Here is a 7,491-nt window from a genome sequence, read left to right as displayed (position 1 = left end):
ACCTGCCATTACAAACCTGTACTTCAGAGCCCTCCAGCACACTGTGGGGTCACTGAAAGCACAGGAGGCAGGGTTTCAGCTTAATGATTCAGGTTTTACAGGGAGGATGAATTTTGGTAAATTAGCTTAAGATTGAGGAAAAAAGGTGCATTGGCTGAAGTACATGTACAGGTACACTTACCTGAAAATTTACATTCCATATTAAATTTTGGAAGCTACCTCTGTAGCTTCTATCATTTCTGTGCATTTTAGGTCACTTTCCTTTGGATCTTCTTTTTTTTTTTGTCCATTTTAGATCATTTTATACTTTTCTAAAAATGTGGTGAGAAGAACATATAATGTTACCGTGTTTCAATGATATTTATCCTACATTTCACATATATAATCCACTGCTATCTTTATACACATATAATCATAACTGTGTATTGTATCACTGTAATAGCAAACTTTTCTCTTGGCACCAGAATGCTGCTAAGCTGAAATCAGGGTGTGTTTGTGTGTGTGTGTGTGTGTGTGTGCATGTATATGTCTATAATTTCTGCCACTTCTATCCATAATTGTGCAACACATGACAGTTGTGCACTGACTTTCAAGAATACATCTTTATGATAAAATATGTATTAAAACATTTTGGAGCCTTGAATAATAATTTGATGGCCTTTTCTGGAGCAATTTAAAAGAGGTATACTGAGCCCACACTAGCTCAATGCAGAATCATTGTCAGAAGAAGAGAGGTGTTAGGACCAAGAATGAGTCTGAGTCAGGGTGTTTGTGTCTCACTTCCCCACCTGCACATGTCACTGTGGAAATGGTTACTGAACCACAGAACACAGTAATAGGTGGCTTCATCCTCAGTCTGAGCCCCCATCATGATGAGGGCGGCCTTGTCTCCAAGCAGGGAACCTGAGAATCGGGCAGGGACTCCTGGAACTCAATTACTGATGCCACCTATTACACCCTGAGGTACCTGGTAGGGCTTCTGTTGGACCCAGCTTGCATAGTTACTGGTGGTGATGGCCCCAGTACTGGAGCCACAGGTGAGTGTGACTGTCCCTCCTGGACTTGTGGTCAGTGAAGTTTCCTGAGTCACCATAGCCCGGGAAATGGAGCCTGAATACAGAGAAACCCAATGATCAGGAGAGGATTTGTAGTATGAAGATTTAGTGTTGCCTTCCTCACCCCAATTACAGGCTTGAAAGTTTCCTGTGCAGTGAGCCAGAAGTGTGAGCAGGATAGGAGCCCAGGTCATGGTGCAGACTGGCCAGGACTGAGCTTTTCAAATCTGTTCATCACACAGACAGCTCCACAGTTTTTATTATGACTCTTAACAACTGTTTGGTGGGGAAGAAGGTGGGACTCTCATTCAAATGAGCTCCTCTCCAAGGGCAACACAGCCAATTCACAGCTACTGAGGTTTCATGCACCAGTGACCACTGTTCAGGATCCGGGCCTGGAGACCAATGTTCTAGCTGCTGTTTTTTTTTTTGTTTGTTTGTTTGTTTTTTTTTTATTTTAGAGCTTGAGAAGCAGTGCCCTCGTATTATCTAGAGGGCTTCAAAAATGGACTCTAAACTCCATCAGGTCTTTCCCTATTTGTAACGAAAAGCCTGGTCTACATTGATTCAATGTAAAGGAGTGAATGAGAAAAGCATTACAAAGTGACAGTGGATTATTAAATTAAACGTGGGGAAGTAATTTTCACTTAATTTATGTCTTCACCAAACTTGTTACTTCACAAAAGAAGCTGTCAGTGACCAATGGAGAGGCATTTGGGAGAAAACACCTATTGCTTCTAGACCAAGGTCCTTGCTCAGGATACCTTGCCAGGCAAGAGAAGACACAGCTGGTGAGTTCTAATCAGTAAGCAAGGGGCTCAGCCTTCAGGCCAAGGATCCCTTTAACTGAACAGGCTTTTAAAAATTATTATTAGTTGCTCAAGACAATACTGAACAGTCTTTACTGAGCAGCTGGCAGTGTAGGAACCACAGAGTGCACACACTAAGCCTGGCCTAGAGACCTGACATCCTAGCTAGCTGGTTTCTGTTACTCACCAGGTCACTGGCTCTATCCACGCATTCCTAGTCTGATTCCTAAATACAGTGATTCTCATATTTTGTATGTGATTACTGTAGTTTCTCACTACCAGAGGAGTCTTCTCTACCATGGGGGTGTGTTCATGGTGCATTATGGCAACATGAACCCCTAACCAAGTTCTTCTCTGCCTGGTGCTTGGACCTGATAGCAGCTTTGCTGTCAGACGTGGACCAGGGAGGCTGTGTGCTGTGGATTTGCCCCAGGGGAAGAAGTGACTGCTCTAATATTGTTCATGGACTAGTAAGCAACAGTACATGGTCCAGTACATTGATTACTTGATATCTCTTTAATCCTTTGAAAATATGCACAGCTTTCCCCTGTGTCTTCATTATCTGAAGGCATGTGATCTCAATCATTTAACAAATAACTGTTTATTTATTTTTATGACATTGACAGTATATTATCCAGTCTGACTCACATGTTTGCTTGTCTCTTTACTTATTCCTGTTCACATACATTTTTCTAGAATTAGTTGAATTCCTCCCCAAGTATAATTCAATTTCTTGTTTGCATGGTCTTAACCTTACGTGTGTTTTGAATGGATAAAGACAATTGTTTTCATGACCAACTGACACATGACATTATTTACTTTGAACCTCATGTTGTATGTACATTTGTTTTTTGTGAGAATTATTTCAGTAATTTAGAGAATTAAAAGAAGAAAATGTTCAAAAATGTAGGGCTAAAATTTTTATTGTCACTTCATTGGAACTTAAACTCCATCTCACAAATGGCCAACTAAGTCTATGTGAGAAAGCCCTTCAAAACATTCTGAATGTCAAATGTGGGAAGCTTTCCTGGTTAAAAATGTTCCATTGTGAGATCCTACATTATTTCCAGGGGGTGTTAGCATTCTCTAGAATTGCCTATCATTCCACTGGGAGAGGACACCCAGCATCAGATTAGGAGTTTAGTAGCTTTTTAAAGTCTTGTTAAAAGTCTTTTAAAGTCTTGTTAATTTTGACAAGACTTTGGCCTTTGTGGGACTTGTGGCTTAATATATGATCTATCCTGGAAAGTAACCCAAGTTCATGTGAGAAGAATGTACCTAGGTTCATGTGGGTAAGGTGGGGTCAAAGATGAGAAAACTGTCATATTAAGTAGAATACTGCCCATACACTGGAGCTGGATCAGCAGTTTCCCAGCTGTCTGACTTGTGTCCCACCTGTCTGAACAAATTCTGAGACCCATCCACTGGAGAACAAGTGGGAACTTAAGCTGAATTGTCCACTCATTGGAAAACACATTTTGGCAATCTATAATAGAGTTGAAGGTGCATAATTTTAGAAAATTTATGTTTTACCAGGCTGGATAATCCATGTGTTGTTAATTAACAAATAACCACAGATCAGTTATTTAAAACCACCATGCTAAATTTATGCTCTCTGGCTTGTCTGCTACAGGTTATGGATAATCATTCCAGAGTGCATGTTTTCATTCCTTTATGAAGACAATAAAAGGCCATTGTGGGGATAATTCTCATTGAAGTAGTAGGAAGACAGACAAAGATTACAAGGGTAGATATGGCTACTACTCCTGTTGTCCAGGAGTGGCACATTCCACTGATTACATTATGAGCCAATGCAGGGTAGTAAAGGAAGGCCAACTTCAAGGAGATGCAGAATTCTATCTGCCAGTTGAAAGCACCTTGATATTGGGAAACAGTGACACAACCTGTGCACTGGCATGGTGCTGAGGAATGTATCAATTTTGAAGTTGACAGTTTGAAGTCTGCCCACCATGGCAACGGCAACGTTTGCAAGCACAAATAATTGGAAACAAGTGCAATGCCCACAGTCGAGTTTTAGGATGAATGGGTTCTTTGCATATTCTTTTTTTTTATTAGTTGTTCTAAACCTTACATAGCTCTTGACATATCATATTTCATACATTTGATTCAAGTGGCTTATGAACTCCCATTTTCCCCCCATATACAGATTGCAGAATCACATCGGTTACACTTCCACATTTTTACATACTAGTGTCTGTTGTATTCTGCTGTCTTCCCTATCCTCTACTATCCCCCCTCCCATCCCCTCCCCTCCCATCTTCTCTCTCTACCCCATCTACTGTAATTCATTTCTCCCCCTTGTTTTTTTCCGCTTTCCCCTCACTTCTTCTTGTATGCAATTTTGTATAACAAGGAAAGTCTCCTTCCATTTCCATGCAATTTCCCTCCTCTCTCCCTTTTCCTCCCACCTCTCATCCCTGTTTAATGTTAATCTTCTTCTCATGCTCTTTCTCCCTGCTCTGTTCTTAGTTGTTCTCCTTATATCAAAGAAGACATTTGGCATTTGTTTTTTAGGGATTGGTTAGCCTCATTTAGCATAATCTGCTCTAATGCTATCCATTTCCCTGCAAATTCTATGATTTTGTCATTTTTTAGTGCAGAGTAATACTCCATTGTGTATAAATGCCACATTTTTTTTTTATCCATTCATCTATTGAAGGGCATCTAGGTTGGTTCCACAGTCTAGCTATTGTGAATTGTGCTGCTATGAACATGGATGTAGCAGTATCCCTATAGTACGCTCTTTTAAGGTCTTTAGGGAATAGTCCGAGAAGGGGAATAGCTGGGTCAAATGGTGGTTCCATTCCCAATTTCCAAGGAATCTCCATACTGCTTTACAAATTGGCCTCAGCAATTTGCAGTCCCACCAGCAATGTACAAATATACCCTTTTCCCCACATCCTCGCCAGCCACTTGTTGTGGTTTGACTTCATAATGGCTGCCAATCTTACTGGAGTGAGATGATATCTTAGGATGGTTTTGATTTGCATTTCTCTGACTGCTAGAGATGGTGAGCATTTTTTCATGTACTTGTTGTTTGATTGTATATCCTCCTCTGAGAAGTGTCTTTTCAGGTCCTTGGCCCATTTGTTGATTGGGTTATTTGTTTTCTTATTGTTTAATTTTTAGAGTTCTTTCTATACTCTGGATATTAGGGCTCTATCTGAAGTGTGAGGAGTAAAAAATTGTTGCCAGGATGTAGGCTCCCTATTTACCTCTCTTATTGTTTCTCTTGCTGAGAAAAAAAAAAAAACTTTTTAGTTTAAGTAAGTCCCATTTGTTGATTCTTGTTACTAACTCTTGGGCTATGGGTGTCCTATTAAGGAATTTAGAGCCTGACCCCACAATATGTAGATCGGAACCAACTTTTTCTTCTATCAGACGGCGTGTCTCTGATTTGATATCAAGCTCCTTGATCCATTTTGAGTTAAGTTTTGTGCATGTCAAGAGAAGGGGATTCAGTTTCATTTTGTTGCATATGGATTTCCAGTTTTCCCAGCACCATTTGTTGAAGATGCTATCCTTCCTCCATTGCATGCTTTTAGCCCCTTTATCAAATATAAGATAGTTGTAACTTTGTGAATTGGTCTCTGTGTCCTCTATTCTGTAACATTGGTCTACCTGCCTGTTTTGGTACCAGTACCATGCTGTTTTTGTTACTATTGCTCTGTAGTATAGTTTGAAATCTGGTATCGCTATACTGCCTGATTCACACTTCCTGCTTAGAGTTGCTTTTGCTATTCTGGGTCTTTTATTTTTCCATATGAATTTCACGATTGCTTTATCTATGTCTACAAGAAATGCCATTGGGATTTTGACTGGCATTGCATTAAACCTATAGAGAACTTTTGGTAATATCGCCATTTTGATGATGTTAGTTCTGCCTATCCATGAACAGGGTATATTTTTCCATCTTCTAAGATGTTCTTTTTCTCTCTTTAGGGTTCTGTAGTTTTCACTGTATAAATCTTTCACCTCTTTTGTTAGGCTGATTCCCAAGTATTTTATTTTATTTTTTTTTGAGGATATTGTGAATGGTATGGTTGTCCTCATTTCCATTTCAGAAAATTTGTCGCTGATATAGAGGGATGCTTTTGATTTATGCGTGTTGATTTTATATCCTGCCACTTTGCTGAATTCATTTATTAGCTCTAGTAGTTTCTTTGTAGACCCTTTTGGGTCTTCTAGGTATAGAATCATGTCATCCGCAAATAGTGATAATTTAAGTTCTTCTTTTCCTATTTTTATGCCTTTAATTTCTTTCATCTGTCTAATTGCTCTGGCCAGTGTTTCAAGAACTATGGCTAGAGAAAGGGATTCAGTTTGTTATTAACAAAACAGAAGTGAACAGAAGTGGTGAGAGAGGGCATCCCTGTCTTGTTCCAGATTTTAGAGGGAATACCTTCAATTTTTCTCCATTCAGAATGATGCTAGCCTGAGGCTTAGCATAGATTGCTTTTACAATATTGAGGTATGTTCCTGTCCTGATGTTTTGAACATAAAGTGATGCTGTACTTTGTTGAATGCTTTTTCTGCATCTATTGAGATGATCATATGGTTCTTATCTTTAAGTCTATTGATGTGGTGAATAACATTTATTGATTTCCGTATATTGCACCAGCCTTGCATCCCAGGGGTGAATCCTAGTTGATCATGATGCTCTATCTTTTTGATATGTTTCTGTATCCGATTTGCCAGAATTTTATTGAGGATTTTTGCATGTATGTTCATTAGAGATATTGGTCTGTAGTTTTATTTTTTGAAGTGTCTTTGTCTTGTTTAGGAATCAGGGTGATGTTGGCCTTGTAGAACAAATTTGGAAGTTCTCCCTCTTTTTCTACTTCCTGAAATAGCTTGAAAAGTATTGGTATTAGTTCTTCTTTAAAGGCTTTGTAAAACTCTGCTGTATACCCATCCAGTCCTGGGCTTTTCTTAGTTGGTAGTCTTTTGATGGATTTTTCTATTTCCTCAATTGATATTGGTCTGTTTAGGTTGTCTATATCCTCCTGACTCAATTTGGGCAGATTATATGACTTAAGAAATTTATTGATGCCTTCACTATCTTCTATTTTATTGGAGTATAAGGATTCAAAATAATTTCTAATTATCTTCTGTATTTCTGAAGTGTCTGTTGTGATATTGCCTGTTTCATCCCGTATGCTAGTAATTTGAGTTCTCTCTCTTCTTCTCTTCGTTAGCATTTCTAAGGGTCTCTCGATCTTATTTATTTCTTCAAAGAACCAAATTTTAGTTTTGTCAATTTTTTCAATTGTTTCTTTTGTTTCAATTTCATTGATTTCATCTCTGATTTTAATTATTTCTTGCCTTCTACTACTTTTGCTGTTGTTTTGCTCTTCTTTTTCTAGAGTTTTGAGATGAAGTGTGAGATCTTTTATTTGTTTGTTTTTTCTTTTTTTAAGGAATGAACTCCAAGCAATGAATTTTCCTCTTAGAACTGCTTTCATTGTGTCCCATAGATTTTGATATGTTGTGTCTGTGTTTTCATTTATCTCTAAGAGTTTTTAAAATTTCCTCCTTGATGTCTTCTGTAACCCATTGATCATTCAGTAACATATTGTTCATTCTCCAAGTGATGCATGATTTTT

The sequence above is a fragment of the Marmota flaviventris genome, chromosome 1 (genome assembly GCF_047511675.1).
Source record: "Marmota flaviventris isolate mMarFla1 chromosome 1, mMarFla1.hap1, whole genome shotgun sequence".
NCBI lineage: Eukaryota > Metazoa > Chordata > Mammalia > Rodentia > Sciuridae > Marmota > Marmota flaviventris.
This window is presented reverse-complemented; position numbering follows the sequence as displayed.